Source organism: Rhincodon typus, chromosome 21 (assembly GCF_021869965.1).
Source record: "Rhincodon typus isolate 14 chromosome 21, sRhiTyp1.1, whole genome shotgun sequence".
NCBI classification, from domain to species: domain Eukaryota; kingdom Metazoa; phylum Chordata; class Chondrichthyes; order Orectolobiformes; family Rhincodontidae; genus Rhincodon; species Rhincodon typus.
Window position 1 is genome coordinate 30,377,410 of NC_063352.1, and position 23,589 is coordinate 30,400,998.

Genomic DNA, 23,589 nt, shown 5'->3' on the forward strand with positions numbered 1-23,589 from the left:
TCCTTCCCACCTTCCTTCCCACCTTCCTTCCCTCCTTCCTTCCTTCCTTCCTTCCCTCCTTCCTTCCTTCCCTCCTTCCTTCCCTCCTTTCTTCCCTTCTCTGAGGTGATCCTATTGAAAAATACATAATAAGGTGACTCAAATGGGTGGTTATGGGGAAGGATGTTTTCCTCTTGAGTGGGAGACTAGATCAAGGGAGTACTGCTTAAAATATAGGGTCTCCCTTTTAAGACAGAGATGAGAAACACATTTTTTGTCAAAAGGTTGTTTGTCTATAGAATTGTCTTCCTCAGACAATAATCGAGGCTGAGCTATTGATTTTATACAAGGCTGAGTTAGAGATTTTATGATTGACATGTGAGTCAAGGGTATGAGAGACAGACAGGAAAGTGGAGTTCGATCAGAGTCGGGCAAGCAAGCTCAAAGGGCCAAATGGCCAACATCTGCATCTGAGTCTTTTGTTCGTGCTTTTTTTTCTCCCTTTCTTGATCCTTGTAATTTCGATAATTACTTATGTGGTATCACACTGTCCTGGCTCCATTTTGTTTTCATCAGGTGTTCCACCAGTTGAAAATGATTTCACAATCTCTGGGAGGGTTTCTATTGACATAGTGTTGGGTGCGCACCCTCTCCCATAGTGACGCAACATTGCTAGTGTTTGCTGAGCTCAGGTGCAGGCTGTCAGAACCCAAACTGAGGAGCCCCCAGCTAGATAGGAATAGATTAATAAAGGAAGATCGAATGTAAACATCTTTACATCTCTAAACTCAGGTATTTTATGTTACTGTAGATATAATCATCCAGTGCAAAATTAACAAATTAACTTATTCATCAATCTGTTCCACAGTATCTGCTTTTCTGCAAGTATTTTCAATGTTCCTGCACTGAAATCCTACATGTAATTGTACTTGAAAATAAATCTGTTCATATCTAGCAGTAAATTGATGACCTAAGAATCACAGAGGTGGATAAGGATGTGTAAAAAAGCTTGAAGCCATAACAAGAGGTAGTACTATAACTTGCTTTCAAGATGATAATCGATATTTCTTTTAGTTTACAAGCAAGCTTGAAGTATCAATTCATAAAGCTTATGAGGAAACATCATAAGCATCAATTTTTCATCTTTATAAAATCCCAATACTTAAGAATCACTTAAATTTGATGACTTTTGCAAAAGTGAGAATGGATATCATGTTCTCAGGGAAAGATAATAATCTTGGTGGATCGATTCTGCTGCTTTTAATGGACCATATGCAATTTGCAATGTGATGGAATGTCCACATTTTATTTAATCTCCTCAATAGGTTCAATATCACAGGCAAAAGGTCTCATCGACAACTATTAAAATGTGCACTGTTTCAGTTCATAAGCATCATTAGCTATTTATCAGTGAATTATGTGTTCATTTTCTTCTGTGATTCCTTAAATATTTTATATTGCCATTAGATGTATTCCATTAGGTATTTTCTGATCAATGCAGCCTTTGCATCAGATATAATAGACTCAGTTTTATGCGACAGATTGATAATTAAGACAAGTACTGACTGGGTGTGGGCTTGTTATGTTTATAATATGTTATATCAACAGATTATAGACAAAAACGATATCTGATGAAGGGTCTAGGCCCGAAACGTCAGCCTCTCTGCTCCTATGATGCTGCTTGGCCTGCTGTGTTCATCCAGCCCTGCACCTTGTTGTCTCCTGTGTTTTGGGTCATCTATTGTGTCCTATTGGTTCATCTGGTACTCTCTCACACAATGACTCACATGGCAATATTCAGCAAAATGGTTTGTCATAATATGCCCAAGTGTAACTGAAAGCTAATTAGCATTATAACTTGGTCTCTGGAAAATAAAAACTATTTTTATAAAAATAGTCGAATCTTATTCTGGTATCAGTCACAATTGTAAAAGTAAAGATTTGCTTTTGATATTTAAGTTTTAATTCTTAAATGGTTAAATGGATAACTGCTGCTATTGTAGATAATAATGTCATATGTAGGCACTGGGCAATTTAATACATGTTATTATGATGACATGTGAACACAACAGTGTGAAGCAGCATTCCTTGAACTGTAATGCAAGGTTGACTTTCGACAAAAAATATTGGCTTATGAATTTTTTGGAGAAGGGAATTTCACAATGGCTCTGTTTGTTACATTCCTCTTATCCTTGATTTTCAGCTTGTTGTTAATTGATTAATGTATATCACCATTTTCATGGTGAAGGAAAAGTCTTCAATGAAACAATTGAAGATGTTTGAGAAAGAATGCTATCCTGACGAACTGCTGTGGAAGTTGTTGGAACTGAGATTTTGTCAACAATCACTATCTCCTTCATCCTATATTTGTATAACTATATCAAGTGGAGACTGTTCCCCCAATCTAACTGACTTCAGTTTTTCTAGGATTTCTTAACACACAGCTGGTCAAATGCTGCCATTATGTCAAGGGCTGTCCTTCTCACCTCCCCTCTGGAATTCTTTCTTTCTGTTTTCTTTCTGTGTTTAGTCCAAGGTTACAATGTATCTGAAGCTGAGAGGATCTGGCAGAACTCAACTATTTGGTGTTACTTGTTAGCTAGATCTGTTGTATCTATTCAATTTAGCACAGTGGGAATGCTACACAACGTGATGGAGATTGTCCTGAGAGTGAGATGGAAATTCATCGCTGTAAGGCCTGTGCAGTGGTCACTCATGCCAATACTGACAGATTAGTGAGGAAGAGGTCAAGTAGGTTTTTCAGTCTTGTTGGTTCTGTCACCATCTGCTGTAGGCTCAATCTAGCAGATATGTCCTCCAGGACTTGGCTATATGCTAATAGCATGCAAGAATCTCCACAATGACAACACTTTTGAACAAGCTTTGGTGCATTGCTGCAGTGCATTTATAGGTGTGATTCAACTGGATCCTTGGAATGTTGGTAATAAAAGTATATCTGCAGCAAAGAAGTAAAATGCTGCATAATGAGCATGACAGAGCTCACTTACTATTTATTTTTCCATGGCATTTTCAAAGCAATATCAATTTTAATTATAGACAAAGGAGTCCAGAAGAAGGGTAATACCAGAAACGTTGACTGCTCCTTTCCTCTAAATGCTCCCTGGCTTGCTGTGTTCTTCCAACCTCAATTATAGTTATCACTGACTACGTTCAAAGATGTCATGCTCAACATATAATGCAGCCAGCTTTTGATGCTAATCATTATTCTGTCTAAATTATTTTAATTACCTTGAGTGTTTGTGAGATGTAAGAAATGGCATAGCCTAAAAAAAATACTGGCAGCATTCTTGATGAAACATGCATACCAGAATCATAGCATTGTTATGGTGCAGAAAAGGACCATTCAACCCATCATGTCTGTACCAACTCAATGAGCAATTTAACTCGTTGCCCATCTCCTGCCTTCTCCCCATAACCCTGCATATTGTTTCACTGTAATCATCCAGTACCCTCTTGAATTCCTCAATTGAACTTGCCTTGACCATATTTCCATGCAGTGTATTCCATACCTAAGTTTCTTGCTGTGTGGAGAGATTTTCTTATTTATTTAGCCTTATAGCCTTGTCGTTGCTTCTTTTGCAAAACACTTTAAAACTGTGCAGTCTAGTTCTCAAGCTATTTCTGAATGGGAACAGTTTCTCCCAATCCATTCTGTCCAGACTCTTTGTGATTTTTAAACGTGAGCAGAACATGTGATATTTGATCTAAACAGCAAATATGACCAGAAAGTAAAAGTTAAAGAATTTGGGTGATTAAAATCAGTAATGTTGCATCAATTTTATGGTTGTCAAATGAGACTAACAGTGAATTTGGCAGATCAGTGCTTGCGCCTAAACTGCATGCACATTCGGGTCACCGAAATTTGGCAGAGTTTCTTGCTGGGACCTTCTGGATGCCACCTGAGACAAGTAGAGGCTTCAGTTCAATATCGATATTGAAATGACAGTCGGCCCTCAATACAGAACCCTGTATCTTTAATTCCTTGAAAATAGGTTCCTTATGCTTTGACATATTTTATGGGTCTACAGCAGCTTCACTGACAATCCTGCAAGGGCTGGAGGCTGTTGCAGAGAAAGCCTTTTATATTAACTTCAATGTGGAGCCAGAAGCTCCTTATAAGAATCATTCAAGGTACAATTTCTGTCAAGTCACAGGCCTCCATTTAAAGGGGGCTGCTGGAAGAATGCCATTCTCCAAAACCAGCCATAACAAAGACCCACCTCATTGCCTTTAATTTTGTTGTAATCACAGTTTTTGCCAAATGTTTCCACTTGTTATTCTCTAGTGACTCCAGTTCATTTTCGATTACGTCTTATCGAACTCTGAAGTAATTAATGCGGCAGTTGATCCAAACCACAGTAGTCTCATCATTTTGTTTCCAATCACACCTCAGGAACATATCCAGTTTGATGAATTCATTCCTGAGTGAGAGGAAATAATATCTGTAATAAATTTGTGTTGAAATTTCAGGAGTTCAAAATCTCTAACTGGATGAGTAATTTGGCATGTAATTTAGATCTATTTTCACACCTTAAAAATCAACACAAATGTTTCAGAATTCATATAGGATTTTTCTTTTTGGCAGCTCCATTTAAATAGCAAGGCTTTGCTATCATTCCTCTGTGCTTTGCATCTATACTTGGCAGTGTCATGGAAGATTGCTGTCATCTTTGGGATACTCTTCTGATGTTTGAAAACTGAACACTTGACCAGTAGTTCAAAGATTTTCTGACCTTATCAAAGAAGATGACACCGTTTTATTTTAAAACTAGGATTGTGTCTGTCAGAAGCTCTGGTAACAGTTGGTCAGACATACACCAGCTCCCTGCCTTAGCAGCTAATAAGATAGCTCGATGTGTGAAGCCTTGACAAGACTGTTCCTCAAGTAACAGCGTTCTCTAGCAGCCAATAAAAAAGCATGAGGTTTTACAAAAGCAAATTCCTCCTACATCCTCCAACCTATTTTCCAGAATTCCAAACATAAATACTTGAAACGTGGATGGGATTTTGTTGGGGTGGTGGGGGCCTCATCAATAAGCTGGTGAGAGATCAGGACTAAATATTTTTAAGGGAAAGGCTGCTAAATCTAATGGCGATCAGACACTGGCAAGGTTGCTAGTGGGCCATGGCCTGGAATTCAGACCAGACCTTGTCCTTGGCACTTGCTGGTGGCGGATCAGAGGTTAGAAACCCGTTGTGCTTGGTTGCATCAATGAGATGGTGATGGTACAGCCAGAAGGACTTGGGGCATTGTGGAGGACTAAGGTTTAAAGGAGGTGATTTTGGGGGGACAGGCTATTCAGGGGGTTGAGAGTGATATGGGGAGTATGGGAGGGTTGTAATCACTTGCAAAAGAATGGCTCAAAGAGGACAAAAAAGTCCAGACTCTCAATCAGGCAGTGAGCGCCTTTTATCAAGGATCTGCCCTCTCACTTGAGGTGCCCATTCACACAGCAGCAGTGAGCTAAGTGATCTTTAATCAGCCAGCTCAGGGCATCATTGGTGGTGGGACAGGATCTGATTGGCAGGGATTAGTTCTCCTCCGACCTCTCCAGTAGCAGAATGGGAAACATAGCCATCAGAAAAATCCTAACTCTGAGGCATTGTCTGGAGCTGGCTCTTACTGGTTAGAAGCAAAGCCTGTTCCATCAGGCTGATGTCTGGAGAGGGAACGGATGAGGAGCAAAGCCATGTGCTATTAAAACTTCACAGAATGCAGGAAAACCCATACTCCAGAGATTTCTGTGCAGGTGCCTGGCTCTCTCTTTTATGTAATTTGCTCCTGACAATATCAGGGCCTGGAATTGACCATTGTATATTGAGCTGTAAGAGGGAAAAAACAATTCATTTTCTTGTTCAACAATTCTGAGGAGTAATCTCCATTAGAAAAATCTGAGAAGGCAGAAATGGAATTGACTCTGATGTCCCCTAATTAAATAATTGACAAGAACTTCATGCTTTGCTTACACCTGACAAGTGGCTGCCATAAAGTGATCTGCAACTATGGAACCACATCTCGGTTTAATGTATACTTTCAAGTGAAGGGAGGAGAATGTGAGTGAAGTGGCAGTGAAAATTAGACAATATTTAATTGCGAGTTATTTGTTCTACTTTCTATATTAAAAAATAGAAATGATGTTCTCATTATCAAATATTTGCTTTTCCCCGCTTAGGTAGGTCCCAAAACTTGCTTTGAATATTAAGTTGTGGTTAGCAGATGGTCTGCTGTCACTTGGTAATGAGCTTTGTTGCTAAGCTGATGACGATATCTTTTAATTTGCGAATTTACTTGTGAACCACATAATGTCATAAATTTTGATCTTTTTGAAAGATTGTGCAGGTCCCAGAGGCAGAAAGGAAAAGAAATATCTACAATTCTGTCTAATACTACAGTCAATTTGCTATGATACACAAAGTGCTTTGTTTATAGAGGAAGCTCAACATTCATCATGGATTCATTTATATATTCAATGATCCACCTATGTTGTTTTTTGTCTTCCTGGATTCTTTTTAACTATGGAATTTATTGAAATCATTTAGCACTGCCATCATGTTTTTTTTTGAAAGATCTGTCTGTACTTGCAGAACTAAAGTTGGCGTCAAAAAGAAGACTTTGTTTTAACATTTATTTGTGTGATAAATAACTGATGCTCAAGGGATTTAAAAGGCATTGGCAGCATGATCCAATGTTAACTAAGAGAAATCAGTAAGCAGTGGTGTAAAATTGTTTTGCAGGTTGGAGGGCTGTTTACTGTGGTGCCCTCAAATGCCAGTATTGGGATGACAGCTATATTTGATTAATATCAGTGATCTAGATTTGGATGTAAAGAGCGTAAGCTCAAAGGTTGCAAATCACAGAAGCTTGGTGAGGAGGATATGAGTAGGTAACAGAATGATGAAGCAGGGAGCAAAATTCATTGGTGCAGATTACGTTTGTTTGTGGTAGAAATGCAACACTGTGTCAATATGCCTCCTAGCTTGCCGTGTGATGAGGCACTCTTTGGGGCTTTCGTGTCGGTGCAGTTTCATTGAACACATAATACAGGCAACATGGTAATGTATTAAATAATCACCAATTGTGATTCTGCAGAAGCAGGAAGCAATGCAGTTCCATAACAATGTGACCTGAGTGGGGTAGAGTTCCTCATTGATATCATTGAAGAATGTCAAACAGATTGCGCAGTTGGTGGCCAGGACTGCTGTCTGTCCCTAGGGAATTGATATAATTCTGTGCACTAATACTTTGTGGATGGACTTCTCAAGTTACAGGAAAGAGGGAGGACATTTCGCTCACCTTGCCTGAGCATGCATTTGAAACAGTAGCTATGCTCACAGTCTCTCAGGCCCATCTTGTGATCAGCTTGCATCACGTTTTCATGTTGAACATTAACTAATATTCATTCTGGCTTCACGAAGAATGTTTGAACTGCATTTCCCCAGTCACCCCTTTTTAATACAAAGGAATCTCAGGAGTGTATTGGACTCTCTCAAATTAGTCATTTAAAATTATTAACTTTGAGGAAACACTGAATTTAAGTTCTTCTCACTATTTGAATGAAGTTAGTACATGATTCAGATGTCCAAAATATTCATAAAGATGATGAAAAGCAGTCACAAATTGTTGAAAAATATCTAAAGGAGCTAACTGCAGTGATTGTAATGAGGTCAGCCAGGTGGAAGTCATAGAATGAGTTCCCTGATTTGACCAGATTAACAGCACCAATCAGGGAGCCCTGGCTGACAGATAAGAACAGAAGTGTCAGAGATCCTGTTCACCCTGACAGCTGGCTCTGAGGGAGCTAGCTTAGCAAATAGTATTCTCCATGTGTGACTTGGTGATGGGATACCAGCTGCTGTGGAGTTATTTCGCTAACACTGCAGCATTTATCTGCATATAACAAATCCAGCAATTTGTGACAGATATGTTGTGATTTCCAATTCTTCACAAGTTGCTTGTTGGTTTTTGCTACTCTGTTGTTAGCTTTGCAAAGCACAGAATAGAATGTCATCTCATCTTGAGGCTTCCCATTGATGTTCATTGTGTGTCAACAAATTTCTGGATTTGCACCATAAATGCAAATGAATCTTGCTGTAACCATTTGCCAGTGATAATTCATGTCATGTGGTTCCCATCAAATTGGTGATGTATAACGTTCATGTGACACTGGTGCTCAGACACCCAGAAAGGAAGCATTCCAGGTCTGAAAATCTCCACTGTAGCTAACACAATTGTTAGTGAATTTTGTTAAATTCATCTCCTATCAATATGTCCACGACTGCTTGATGGTGATCATTTCCAAGACCTGAAGCTTTCATGGGACTCAAAAGATTAAAGAACAACGACGTCTTGACTTGAAACTACACTGTTGCTGAAATTGAACAGGAAAGTAGCCACAGGGCTGGAGTGTGAGCTAGCATGGCTGGATGCTAATGAAGACACATTATATTCCCATCCTTCTCCTATGAGATATTCAACAACTAAGGACTGGTGAGGGTCTATTTGATACACAGAAAGGAATGGAATCCCTGGGTCAATTCCTTCAATGTTTGTTTTGTATTTTCACACATACATTTGCCCGTTAAGGAATAGTGCTAGGAAGGATGAGCAAGCTGATTTAACAACCTGTGAATTTACACTATAAACACTTCTGGAATGGGAATTGAACCTAGAGCTTCTGGCTCAGGTAGGATTGCTACCAACTGAGGCACAAGACTCTCCTCCAGAGAATAGTTACCATGCAAATAAGAGTGCTCAGCTGTCAGCAGGAGATCAGGCTCAATCAAAAAAACAAATTCATTAACATTGATCCTATCCAACAGATGTATGCAAGTTCTCTGTGAGTTTGAAGGGAAAGTTTGTGGGGATATTAACTGCAACGTTGATCTAGACACAATGATACAAAGGACTGTTAGAGTTGGAGGCACAGACTCGAAATATAATAGATCACAATCATAGAAGTGTTATGGTGCAAAAGGAGGCCATTCAGCCCATTATTCCTGCACTAGCTTTTTGTCAACATCATTTACCTAGTGCCAATATCCTGCATTCTCCCATACATTATTTTTATCCAAAGAATCATGCAACGTCCTCTTGAATGCTGAGGATTCCACAATGAGGGGGGACAGCGAGCAAACTCTACAGCCATAAATGGTGACCTTGAAAGGCCATTACCTAATCCAGAAGTCAGCACAGCTGGAAAGAAATTTTAAAGAGAAGTGGGGGAGGAATGGGGGCTAATCTAGTTGTTGCGTTCCATATTGCAATGAATGATGTAATGAAAAAAAAAGTAAAAAGCAGAAAGTCGAGGGTAATAACTCAGAATTATTACCCAGACCATGTGCCAATCGGCAGAGGAATAAACAACTTCAGAAGGTGAACAATTGGCTGATGGAGTGGTGGGATTTGGAGGTTGTCCCACTGGCACCTCTGCTGGGACCTTTCTCTGTCCTAAAGGGGTAATTCCTTCGTTTGAGACTTTGACCCATGTTTTAGACTCCCCAGCGGGAGAAACATCTTTTCAGATTCTAACCTGTCAAGCACCTCAGGAATTTTATATGTTTCAATTGCATCCTTCTTTTAAACTCCAGAGAATATAAGCCTAGTTTACTGAATCTTGTCTCATAGTCCAATCCCACAAACCCGGGAACTAATTTAGTCGGCCATTGTTGCATTTGTTGCAGGGAAAGTATGTCACTCCTTGGGTAAGGCGATTAATAATGTGCAGTATGCTCCAGATTTGGCCTCCCAATCACTATCATTGGCTGACCCTTGAGTCAAGGATGACACCTACTCAGGGTCATAAGCTTCTTCCGTGGTCTTCCTGGGTTTGAGTTGGTCAATTTCTGACCTTCACATCTTTCAGCACGTGGGGTGAGAAGGCCCATGAGGTAGTGGGATCCTGAGGGCAGAATTTGCTTCCCTTTCTTTCCTTCTCTTCTGTCAGTCATCCTCATCATTAAAGTGTTCAGACATGAAACGTGTTGCAGCTTGGACAAGTTGTCAACACTTTGAATGATTCATAGCCATCTCTTCTCAGTCATTAATGCCACATTAGAAGGAAAGATTCAGGTTGTCTTTGAAGCCTTTGTCCTCCCTGAAACTTGAATCATTTGAGAATTATGAGAACAGGACTAGGTAGAGACACACAGGTTGATGATTTAGATGTAGCATCCAGGAAGTGTGCAGGAACAACAAGATATGATATTTGCATTAACAGATCCTTGAAGGTGAGGCAGGTTGAGAAGCTTGTTTAAAAACACAATCATATGGCATCTTGGACTATATAAATAGGGGTATAGATTACAGAACAAGAACTTTTGTTAAAACCCAATGAATCAGTGGTTTAAGCTTCAACTGAAATGCTGTTTCTAATTCTATTGACCATAATTTGGCTATGTCAAATCCTCAGAGAATGCAGAGGGGATTTACTTGAACAGTACCATAGACAATAGACTTGAGCTATGTGCAGAAGTTGGGATTGTTTCCTTTAGAGCAAAGAAGGTTGAAAGAACATTTAATGTGGTCAGAATTCTGAATGGTTTTGAGGATATGTTCATCTTGAATAAACAAGGATAAACTGTTTCGACTGGAAGAAGGGCTTGGCAAAGAGTGAGAGAATCCTGAACAAGATGGCAAAGCATTATCATCAGTGTTAGATCATTCAAGGATTATGTCAACGAGACTACAATGTCAGATGCATTCAAATTTTCAAAATTGTCATTGATAGTATTGATTTGAGTGATAATATTAATGTTGATGAAATTCTGTGCAGCATTCCTTCTAATTTTCTTACTGGTTGCATTGGTCTCCAAGGCCCATGCACAGCAGACATTTCTGGAACCCAAAGTCAATGCTTTGATTAGTGTGATCACCATGCGTGGAACATCGCAGCGGCTGCAGTGCATATAGCTTAGATGGTACATGATTCTGGTGTTACATTACATTGTTCCAGCATAGAAGCAGGTGATTTGCCCCAAAATGCCAAATACCACTGTTTATATCACATTTGAACCTCATCCTGGCCTCCTTCATCTAACCTCAACAACATAAACTTTGATTTATATATTTGTCAAATTTTCCCTAAATGAATCTTTGCTATCTGCTTCAAACACTTGCTGTGCTTGCGATTTCAGATTATAATCACTCTTTGGTTAAAGAGGTTTCTCTCAGGAGGGTGCCAATCCACCTACTGGGTTTCTAGAGGCTCTTTCAAAGTGCAATAATAATAATTTCACAATCCTGCTCTTTACTCATGTCCCTACATTTGTATCTCCGTCGAGTACTGACCCATTTTCCTTTTGAAGAGATTATCATTGAATTTGTATTCATTGCCCTGTCAAGCAGTTCATTTCAAATCGTGGCCTTTTTTTTGCAACAGAAGATTTTTCCTCATCCTACCTATCATCACATTATAGTGACCTTAAATCAGTGTCCTTTGATTTTCATCGTTAGAAACTGGTTCCCTTTATTTAAAACAAACATGGAGAATGCCGGAGAAACTCAACCAGTCTGGCAGCATCTGTGGAGAGGTAAACGTAGTTAACGTTGCGAGTCCAGCGTGACTCACGTTCAGAAATGAAAGACATTGGCAAATGATTTTTTAATATACTTTTGACTCTCTCGTCAGTCCGCATAACTATTAATCATCTCTGGAGCTATCCAGGTAAATCTCTTCAGCACCCTCGCCAAAACCTTCATGTCAGTGCCAAAGTGTCGTTCAGAATTGGGCACTTTGTCAATTGGGAAGATCTAGTGTTACATGTAAGTTTGGAATAACTTTGTGACTTCTGTACATTACAGACTGAATCTTTGTTTTCAAATTAGGTAGACGGAATCAGGTAGGCAAAGCTGGAAAATTTCCCAACTCTGCAGGAAGTGCCCTGATTGGTTGGATTTTCATTCAGGGGAACTGTGGGTGGTAACCTTTCTTTAAACAAAGTGCAGGTGGTCACAGGATGGTGGGTGCAGAAGTAGTTTAGCAATTTAGGTCCACTTCAGTGTTCTGGCATTTTGACTCAGTTGTAACAAAAGCTAATTAATAACACCCATCTAGCCCTCATCCCACAAGCTCCTTCAACCTGCTCATACTGCCTCAAAATGCCCTCCATGCACTCCACAAGCCTGCGTTCCATGCCAAATTATGCTTCCCACCCATTCCCATGGCCCTTGATGTCCTCAATGCCAGCTAAAGCCAACCATATCCTCTACCTTTCATCATTTGCCCTTAAAGCTACCATTTGAACTCAGCCAGTAATCACCACAAGATTAAGATATGAAAAATCCATTCAATACATTTAAATAATCCTTTATTAAAATGAATGCCTCCTTCAAATTCCCAACCCTTATAAAAACAAATATTTATGTTCATTGTTGTGCAATAAATGCAACTAATCCCTTTATAACTTCTCTGAACTGTCAATCAAACATTGAACTTATAGGTACCCACTGTGATAATAGAAGTTTGTGGCCCTATTTGGGCATTACTAATCCTATAATAATAACCCAATAGGGCTTGTGTGGTGAGGTGTTGTGATAACACTTCTGGACTAGTGGGTTAGAAAATAACCATAACCCTCAAGTCTATGTCAAAGGCAGTTATTGAAATTATGAGCACCAGTTTGTTTCGACTTCAGGTTGCCTTCTTTTACAAATTAAATGGGCAAGGAATTTAGATGATGTAACAGAAAGTTACATCATCTGGGAAAAAAATAACAAGTCTAGAAACAAGCATGGAAAGAGAAATAGTTAATGTTTGAGCCCGTCTTCACACAAGAGAGGTACAGATGTGAAACCGTGAATCCTATTGATACTGTCACTTGTATCTCACATCCATTTTTTTCTAACAAGCCTAATATGAGGTACACTATGAAAACCTTTGAAAGTCCATAAACAGAACATCAACTGTATTATCCCTATCCTTTCATTCTGTTCCTTCACCAAAGAACTCAATCAAACAAGTCAAACACAAATTGCCCTCAACAAGTCCATATTGACTTTCCTGCCTTATTTCATACTTGTCCAATTTGCTGTTGGTGTCTTCCAGGATTACAGTTTCTGAAAGTTTCCCAACCACCACCAAATTAAAATGGACTGGCCTGGAATCACCATATTTGTACTTTTGCCTTTATTGAATAAGTTTAGAACATTTATAATTCTGGCATCAAAGTATCCCCTTGTATCGAAACGGAATTGCAAGGTTGTGCCCACCACTCCCAAATGTCTGTTCTTGTATCCCTTACCAACCCAGGACATACGCTGTTCTGAATAGGTAACTTGAGTACTTGGAGATCTACTGAGCTTGCTTCTCCATTCTGTTATGTAGCTGATAACTATTGCATGACTGAATTTCCTGCTCCACGCTACTCCCCCACTTCAGCATTCAGAGAGCTGTGGGTTTGGTTGTCCTCACTTTCATTGGGGGAATGTACCTGGATTGTACTCAAACAATCTGCTCTTCTGCCAATCTTTTCCTCCAATGTACTTAGGCCATGCGTGAATCACATTATATTCATATAATTAAAGACCCTTCGTTAAAAGTGCCTTCTAAGCTGTACAAAACATCAGTATCAGTAACTTTTAACCTTATAATTGAACGCGCCATTGTGAATAGCAATTTTATTGGAAGTCAATCATATCCCTACTATGTTAAATGATCAAAGGGAAGCAGTTCAATAAGTAAAATAATTAGCTTAGCTTCAACAAAGATATTTTTTAAACTTTTCAGTTTTTAAATTCTTGTTAATATAATTTCCTGTCATTTTGAAATACATACATAATAAATAACTATTAAAATTAGCATCCTGAACAATTAATTCAAAAATTCCATCATTTGGTGTCAAGTGTTTCAAAACGGTTGAAACATTTGAAAAGCTGAACATCTATTATGCATAATTTCATTCCAAAGCATCAAAATAACAACTAAGAGCTGCATAATTTTCATAGTGTCACCACGGTCCATTATTTATGCACTGACTGCATCGTTGTAGGAAATGATTGATGGAATCAGTGGTGTCCTCTTTCCGAGATCTTCTTGTGTTGTTTATATAGAAACACCTCTCTGTTTTTCCTCTGAATATCTAACTATGTTTGGCTGCATATTAAAAGACTGAATCAATCTTGCAAAGCCTTGTTAAGCCAAGAAGTGAAACAAAGCATGTATTTACGAGGAGATGAAACAGTATTGGATGGAGATAACGTCATCCCCTCACTACATACATTGGGCAGGAGAGGTGCCAAAATAATGGCTTAAAAAAACCTGAAAAGGAAGGGAAAATTAAAAGAAATATTGATCTTGTGAAAGGCAAATTAGAATTATAGAATTCCTACAGTATGGAAGCAGACTATTCAGCCCATCGAGTCCCTCCGAAGAACATTCCACCCATACTCGATCCCTATACCCATAACCCTGCATTTTGCATGGCTAGTCCACCTGACCTACACATCCCTGGACATTACGGGCAATTTAGCATAGCCAATCCACCTAACCTGCACATTTTTGGACCGTGGGAGGAAACTGGAGCACTTAGAGGAAACCCACACAGACACGGGGAAAATATCTGTGTACAGTTTGCGCAGTTGCCTGAGGGTGGGATCGAACCCAGATCCCTGGTGCTGTGAGGCAGTAATGCTAACCACTGAGCCACTGTAATCCAGGAACCGCATCAATTTGAAAATATTCCAACAAAATTAGTCTATTGAAATTTTGATTAGGTGTCAACTTCCTTAACTACACAACTTCATTTGTAAAAGAACAGCAATGCTACTTATTTAAATACAAAATTAATAAACATTCCATGTTTCAACTTTACATTTCTCAAAATATAAACTTCTAAGCACAAGTTTCTGGAGTTAATTTAAAAAAAAAATGCACAACTATTTGTTGTGAGATTTCAGATAGTGGCAGGTGTCAAAGCCAATGTATTCCATGTAGTTTGATGCATTCAATATCGTTGATTTACAAATTTGTATAGTCGCTGCAAGTTTACTGGATGGTAGTTGATAACAAGAAAATAATCAATGGGTCCTTGCCATATATTGGGATAATGCATATGTTAGAAAGTATTAGGAAAGTTAGAGGGATAAGTTAACCTCAACTACAAGAGTGAAATGTGAGTCTGTACAAATATATGCCTTAGGAGCAGGGGTGAGCAACTCAGAGCGGAGGCAATGACCTCATGGTATTATCACTCGACTATTAATCCAGAAACCCGGCTAATTTTCTGGGAACCGAGGTTCGAATCCCACTATGGCAGATGGTGGAATTTGAATTCAGTTTAAAATAAAATTGGAAGAATCTACTGATGACCATGAAACCATTGCCAATTATTGGAAAAAAATCCATCTAGTTCACTAATTACTTAAGGGAAGAAAATCTGCCATCTTCACCTGGTCTGGCCTGCATGTAACTTCTGACTGCCCTCTGAAATGGCCTAGCAAGCCACTAAGTTCAAGGGCAACGAGGGATGGGCAATAAATTCTGGCCAGCCAACAACATTCCCACAAGCAAATAAAAAAAAGCACCTCAAATCCACTTCACCTTTCGATAGGATCTGATTAATTGACATCCCCACATACCTCCAATAACCTTTCCCTCTCAGACTTATTAACAGTCTACGTCTGCCTCAAAAATATTCCAAGACCCTGCTGCCATCACCTTTTGATAAAGAGTGCCATGAGCCTCAGAGAAAAAAACAGTTATCTCATCTATTTAAAGTACAGTCGTGACCCCTTTTTTAAATGGTAACCAGTTCTACGTTCTCATGAGCTCACATAATTTTCACAACCACCTTGTCAAGACCCGGCAGGACATAATGTGTTTCCATCAAATCACCTGAGACTTCTAAACTCCAGATTCAAGCCTAGCTTAACCAATCTGTCCTCATAAGATAACCTGCCTATTCCAGGTACGAGTCTGGTAAACCTCTGAGCTATTTCCATTCTACTAGCTCCTTCCTTAAATGAGGAAACTGATACTGTTGACTAGTACATCAGACGTGGTCTCACCAATATCCTGTATAACCTCACATTTTTGTACTCAATTCCTCTCATAACAAATGGTACCATTCTATTAGCTTTCCTAATTACACGCTCTGCCTGTATTTTAATGTGCTATGCACTAGGACACCCGGACCTCACTGCATCTGAGCTTAGCGATCTCTCACCATTTAGATAATCTAATTTCTTATTCTTCCTACCAAAATGAATAATTTCACATTTTTTCCACATTACACTTCATTTGCCAGATCTTTATCCACTCACTTAATCTTTCTACGTCCCTTTGTCGCATCCTCACATCCTCTTCACAACTTACTTTCCGAACTATGCGTGTGTCATCAGCGAATTTAGCAACCATACCTTTGATCCTATTATCCAAGTCATTTATTTCAATTATGAAAAACTGAGGCTTCAGCACTGATTCTTGTGGCACACTTGTTGCATCTTGCCAGAAATATAATGGATCTATTAATGTTTATTCTGTTTTCTACCAATTAGCTAATCTTCTATTCATGCCAATATGTTACTTGCTGTACCGCCAGCATCATGCACTTTTATTTTGTGCAGTAACCTGGAATGTGGCACCTTATCAAATAAATTCTGCAAATTTAAGTATAATATATTCCCTGGTTTCCCGTTTATCCACAGCACATATTATTTTTTCAAAGAACATCAATATGTTGGTTAAACATAATTTCCCTGTCACAAAACCATATTGATCCTGTTTGATTATTATGAATTCTTCCAAGTGTTCTGCTATAATGCCTTAAATAATAGTTTCTAACATTTTACCTATGTCAGCTATTAAGCTAATTGGCTTGTTATTTCCTGCTTTCTAACTCTGTTTATGAATACAGGGGTTACATTTGTTATTTTCCAATTTAATGGAGACATTCCCATATTAAGGATATTTTGGAAAATTAAAACAATGCATCAACTATCAGACTAGTCTTATTTTAAGACCCTAGGATAAAGTTCATCAGGACCAAGGGACTTATCAGCCGAGAACTCCAACAATTCTTAAGTGTATTTTTGAGTTTCTCTCTCCTTTTCATTTCCTGACAAATAGCTCTTTCTGTGATGCAAATGCATTCTCTCTCATGAAGAACAATGTAAAATACCTGTTCAGTTGATCCAACATCTCCTTATTTTCCAATACTGATTTCTTTGACTCATTGCTAGAGAATCAATACTCACATTATTAATTCTTTTCTTTTTTAAGAGTAGAAACTCTTGTGATCTGTTTTTATTTTTCTAGCAAGCTTTCCCTTGTACTCTAATTTTCACCTCCTTTTTCAGCTTTTAGTCATTATTTGCTGTTTGTTATACCTTGTCCAACCTTCTGACCTGCCAACTATCCTTATGTAATTATATGCTTTTTCTTTAATTTGATACTAAATTAACTTTTCTCATTCACCATAAACGGTGTGGCATCTCCTTAGTTTTTTTTGTTGGAATGTAATATTCTGTATATTTTGAAATATGTGCCTGATTGCCTGCTGCTGCATTTTTACTGACTTATACCTTAACCTAATATGCCAGTTCACTTTAGTTTGCTCTGCTTTCACATTCTCAAAAATGATCTTATTTAAGTTTAAAATACTAGTTTTGGACACACTCTTCTCTTCCCCAGACTAAATGTAAAATCCAATCATTTTTTCATGTGGGAATCTTCTCTAAGAACTTAGTAATTAATCTCATCTTGTTATATAAACTAGCTTGTGTATAACCTGCTCTGCAAAATACAAACAGAAAGTGCTGCATAAACACAACAGATCTGTCAGCATTTGTGGAGAGATAAATATTTTAAGTCAAATACAACTCTTCTTCTTCTCATGGTTGGCTGCAGAAACTATGCTGCAAACCTTCAAAGAACTCCTCAACTAGACTACCTTTACGCACTTGATTTTTCTTGTATATATGTAGGTTAAAATACTGACTTAATTATCACTTATTTCTGAGAAGCCTCTGTTATTTCCTTCTTCTTACTCCATTCTACCATGTGGTTCCTCCTGTACACCACTCCCACAGTGCCTTCTTGCTTTTGTAATTTAGCAACTGTGCCCTATATCCTGATTTACTGAACTTATGGCACACTTCACACTGCTATTCCATAGTAATTAACGGAGTCACCTATCTACCTTGTCCTAATTCCTATACTTCCTAAATGACAAGCACCCTTGAATTCCGGTTCCAATCCATCATCCTGCAGCCATGTCCAGGTACTGGCTATCAGATTGTACTATTTTTCCTATGTGTGGTACCAGTTCATGTCTCTTGTTTCAAATGCTCCTGATTTACTAAACTTGCCTGAACCTTGCCTGGGATGTGTTGTGTTTGTCATGGTTTATAGTTGCATACATTTTGCAGTTTGTAGCAACAGTATGATGCTCACTATTCACTTTGCAGCTAACTGCCCATTGAATTTTGAGGGTTTTTGGATGACAATTTAGTGTCGTCAGATGGCCGATCCAGCAGGATACACTCTACAGGAGATCTCTGGCATCAGTGAACAAAGCAAGCAACACCATAGCTTTTCAATCCATCAGTCTGAAGAATTTTCACTGACATTCAGAGCCTTGATAGAAACCTGGAGGTGAGTTTGGTGTGGGGACTTGGGTGAGGTTGGGAAAGCTGGAAGAATGTGCTGCCTGAGCGTCCTACAAGAATCTTCAATCTTGTCGGCTTTATCTTGACCTGCTCACAGATCATCTGTAGAAGTTGTGATGTTGGAAATTATTCTGAATCGCACAAGTTGCCCTCAAACACTTTGCAAATGTCTGTGACAGCTGCCGGTGTTGTGAACAAGTGCAGTGCCTTCTCAACTGACCACGGAATCCAATTTTTAAAAAAAAATCCTCCACCTTCAACAAAATATCCATTTTTGCCATTTCTATATTGTTGATCTGATATATTATTCTGCCTGCTGGCGAACAGAAAAGAGTTTCTATAATAATTAATTTATTAACTGGGTTTAACAGGAGACAACAACATGATTATGTGAATTCAGTAAATAATTGTAAAGATGAAAGACTTGATTACATTAAAGTAATTATACAAATATGAAGGGATTGTGTTCTTATGTAGCATCACAGACACAACTTCATGTGTCATTTCTTAAAAAGTGTTTTTCTCTCCAGGAAAAAAATTAATGAAATTTTTCTTTTTACGTCAGTGCCTAAGTAAGGCCATTCTGCACTGACTGTGAATTAAGTTATGCTGACTAAATCTAGTGTTCGTTCTGGCAAGAATGCCACCTCTATCATCATGTGATGGTTCTGCTACTGATTACAAATTCTTTACAGGGCATTTTTCGTGTGGAGCTGCTGTGCTGTTATTCAGGTGTCCATGTAGCCAATCACATTAACTCATTTTCACAATCACCCAACCAGGAATTAAAAAGCATTAATATCACTTCTGAAAAAAAAAATGCATTGAGCAAATTAAGGATCAGGACATACTCATTGGACTAAGTTAAAATATTCTTGAAAATAATGCTTCTATTTATTAAAAATTACTTCTAATATCGGATTAAATTTTAACATCACTCCACGGTAATGAAATTAGTTTTTCAGAATTAACTTTGTTTTTTCTCAGATTTTATTAATCGCACCATCATTTAAAACTAATTTCATCCAATTGAACAAGGTAGAATGTTTTTACAGGGTTTCAATCAAGTCTGAGGGAGAGAGAACATTGGAGTTCTCACTGTTTTTGAGAATTGTCAGCTCTGGGATGGTCCGAGTATTGCATGTCTAATATCATGACATTGTCAGAAAATCTCAACAGGTCTGGCAGCATCTGTGGAGACAAATCTGTTAACATTTCGGGTCCAGTGATCCTGCTTCAGAACGTCTTCAGACCCTTTTTCAAATCTTTCAGATTTCCAGCATCTGCAGTTCTTTCTGTTATTTTTTTATCACAACATTGTTGTCAGTTTCAGAGGGGTAATGAAAGTCACTCTTCATTTCCACAACACCACATCCATCCCACAGAATCCAGGCCATTATTTGATATGTTACATCAGAGGGTGAAGGAATACAGTGTTGCTCCAGTCTCTCTACCCCACTGGTTGCAACATCATATAAAAATACATTTTCAGTAACCATGGTAATCGATTAAATGTTTTACCTCTGTTTAAAACAAAATGATCCATCAACTAGCTTCAATAATAAACACAATTATTTATTTATTGTCAAAACCGTGAAAACATATTCAATAAAAATGCAGTAATTGGGGAACGTATGCACTCAGAAATACAGAGGTATAAATGCTTAAGCCTATAAATGTCCCCAAAACAAATGAGCACAAAACCTCTTCACAAAGATCACTGATTTGTTTGCAGAGATTCACTGTCTGATTAAAAAAAAATCTTGGCGAAAGGGGTTATTCTTGATGGCAAAATGATTGCATGTGAGATGTTCTGGGGTTTGTTGATCTCATGTTCTGGTACATGTGGTCAAGTCACTAATTGTGCATGGTTATCCCCGAAGACTTGAGGACATAGGTTACTCAGGAAATGTGATCTTGTGACTTTCTTTCAACTGCTCTTTCAAAAAGAACAAATAGGTTTCATCCTGAACTGCTGTATTATCTTTTCAGAAATAGGAGTGATCAGCTGGGCACCTTGTCCCTTGAAAGCTTTCTTCCAACTTGATGTGTTCTTGGGGGCATTTTCCCCCAAGTCAGTTGGATGTAAGAATAACAGCTCTGGGTCATTAACTAATCAAAAAATAATCCCAGCAGGGGCTATGGCAGTGCAAGCAGTTATCACCAGTGATGTGATTTCTAGGAAGGCTTATTAACAAAATTTCCAAAGCCCCTAGTGACCATGCAATGAGGTCTTTTGAAGAAAATTTTCTTAGTGTGTCTACAACATTTTAAATGATTTGTTTTCCCTAATCCTTCAAAACTTGAGTCCTTCAACCAAAATTCAATATAAAAAGTGTTTGCATTAAACCTACATCCTTGGAAATATGGAATTAAATTTTAGAGGCAACTGATGCATTCACACTCTCATTCTTGTTTACTCTTTACCCATACATACACAATTATCTCCAATTCCTTCTTAATGGTTAGACAATTCCAACAAGGTTACAATATTGATAAAACATTGGTGATGACATTGATTTTCCCCTGCAATATGAACAGTTTTAAAAGATAAGGCTGTAATAGCAAACTCCAACAAAGTAATTTGGTATTTTGAATTTTTCCACAAAGACTAGAGTTTATGATGAGTATATACCAATGTCAATATGTAACTGTAACAGACATGTACTTCAAAATGTTTGAGTCAGTAGCAATACTAGGGTTCCTTTTTCCACCATTGGCTTTTTCGTTTTGATGTTGATTTTAGTTTTCTACAGTGGTATTCTACTGAATATACCTGATCCATTATTTTGTTGCGAAAATGCCATTTTTCTATTGTATATTTGATTCTGGACTGAAATGGGGAGAAAAAAAGGCAGAGGATTGTGGATAAGATTAATATTTTGTACTTACTTTTCAGGATCACTGCACATTTAAAAAACAGTACTCACTGTTTATACTGTGGTTTGTTCGAGCAGTGGAGCAAGTTAGTTGCAGATGAGCTGGAACCAAGGATGGTATCCAAACTGAAATTTGGCTGGCAACAAGTAGCTGATTGGTTAGTGAAATGATGGCTAATTATTGATGACAAAGGCCTCCTGCCTGCCAACAACTATTAATTGGCTCCCGGGTAGCTGAACAGTTTGTGGGCAATAATGTTTGGCCAGAAGCCTTTGGATCTCTGGAAAAGTATTAAGCAATAGCATTACATGTCGAGGTTTCATTATTGTTTACCTGTAGCTAAAATCAATTTATTTATAATAAATAATAATTCTTGTTATGTACAGAAACATGCCTGTGTTTTCTATCAACCTGGAATTAAAGTGCAGGTAAATTTTGTTTACTTCTATAAAATTTTCAACTTTTGTGATGACTCCAGGAATAGCATGGTTTGATTTCAAATATACTCCCCAGTGAGGTGTGACAGGAATAGAAGTGCACCCATTCCTAAGTCACTAGCCTCAATTGCTACCATAAGCGGCTTTGTGAAATGATGTACCACCACTGGTTTGATCATCACAATGGACTTCAATGTCTCAAAGGATGCCTGGCAATCCCCTGACTGCACTATCTTGGCTTTGTTTTGCGCAAGCCCATCACCAGAGCAGTTTTTGTGCTGATATTTTGTCCAAATTTGTGCTAAAACTCACACACCGCCAAAATTCCATGCTGCAGAGGTAGGAAATCCACTAATGCTTGTACTTTTATAGTTCCTGGCGGCACATATCCTTGCCATACCGCGTATGTTATAGGTAGATTACACACATCTTTTAAAAAAATCATTTCTGGCAAGGCTTGTCTCGAGGTAGTCAAGTTTAATTTGTTTAAAAATAGCTCATGGTCCTTCCAAATGATCATCCCAAGTGCATTCTATACTAATAAATTATTAAGGCAAACCACACAATTAGGAACACTGACTACCACTTGATTAATTAGTCTCTGGAAAGTTGCTGGAGCACTTTTGTTTTTGCCTAAATAACATTGAATTGGAAAAGGCCATCTGATGTAACAAGGGCTGTTATCTCTTTAGCTCTGAATGTTAAGGGAATATGCCAGTATCCCTGTAAGAAATCTGGCACTGATCCAATCAAGATGGTCTTCCAAGTGAGGAATTGGGTATGCGTATGTTTTTATTATTGCTTTGATCTTTTTGTAGTTGATGCAGAATCAGATTCTGGTTTAGGACCTAACACCACTGATGAACTTGACATCTTTAACTGGATTAAAATAAGTGACTTCCCAACATATTAGATTTCAACTTGTACCTGAGCCTGCTTCTCTGGGACTCGGTGATAAGGATGCTAAACTGTAAGAGGTGATTCTTTGTCCATATCATGTATAGCCAAAGTTATGCACCCTGGTTGTCCTTCCAGACTCCTTTAAATTTGATATGTGGCCTTGTTAGGTCTTTCTATCTATCTGCCTCTAAATATAAAGGCATGGTGTCTTGCCACACTGACAGTTCAGTGTTAGCTAACTGGGCAGTAGGTATTTCAAATTGGGAATTGTCTTGACCTCCTTTTGCATCATCTTCATTATTACTTTCCTCCTCTATTGTCCTTTTTAATATCTACTCATCTTCCTGACAATGATAAGGGTTCAACATCTCGATGTGACGCAGCCAATTCCTTTTCCAGCAATTTGGGGATCAATTAGTCCACTTACTTTGCTAATTCTTTTGACTGCCTTATTTGGACCACTGAACCATGCATTCCAATGGTTTACTTTGTGATAGCAGTAATACTAACACCATGAACTCTGGTTGAAATGTCTGGGGTTTGGCATGTTGTCATCCATTGCTTCATCATTGTTTATGACGCCCTAAGGTGTTCTTGAGTGACTTAACAGGATCCTCTGAGCTGCTCAAGGAATACGGATATATATTCTCACATGTAGGTTGGCTCTTCCATCCGAGCACATATTGTTGATTAGCTTTAGATTTCCCCTTACCTCTGGCCATCCATAAATTAATACATAAAAGGAAGAGTCTCTTCTTGTGAAATTAC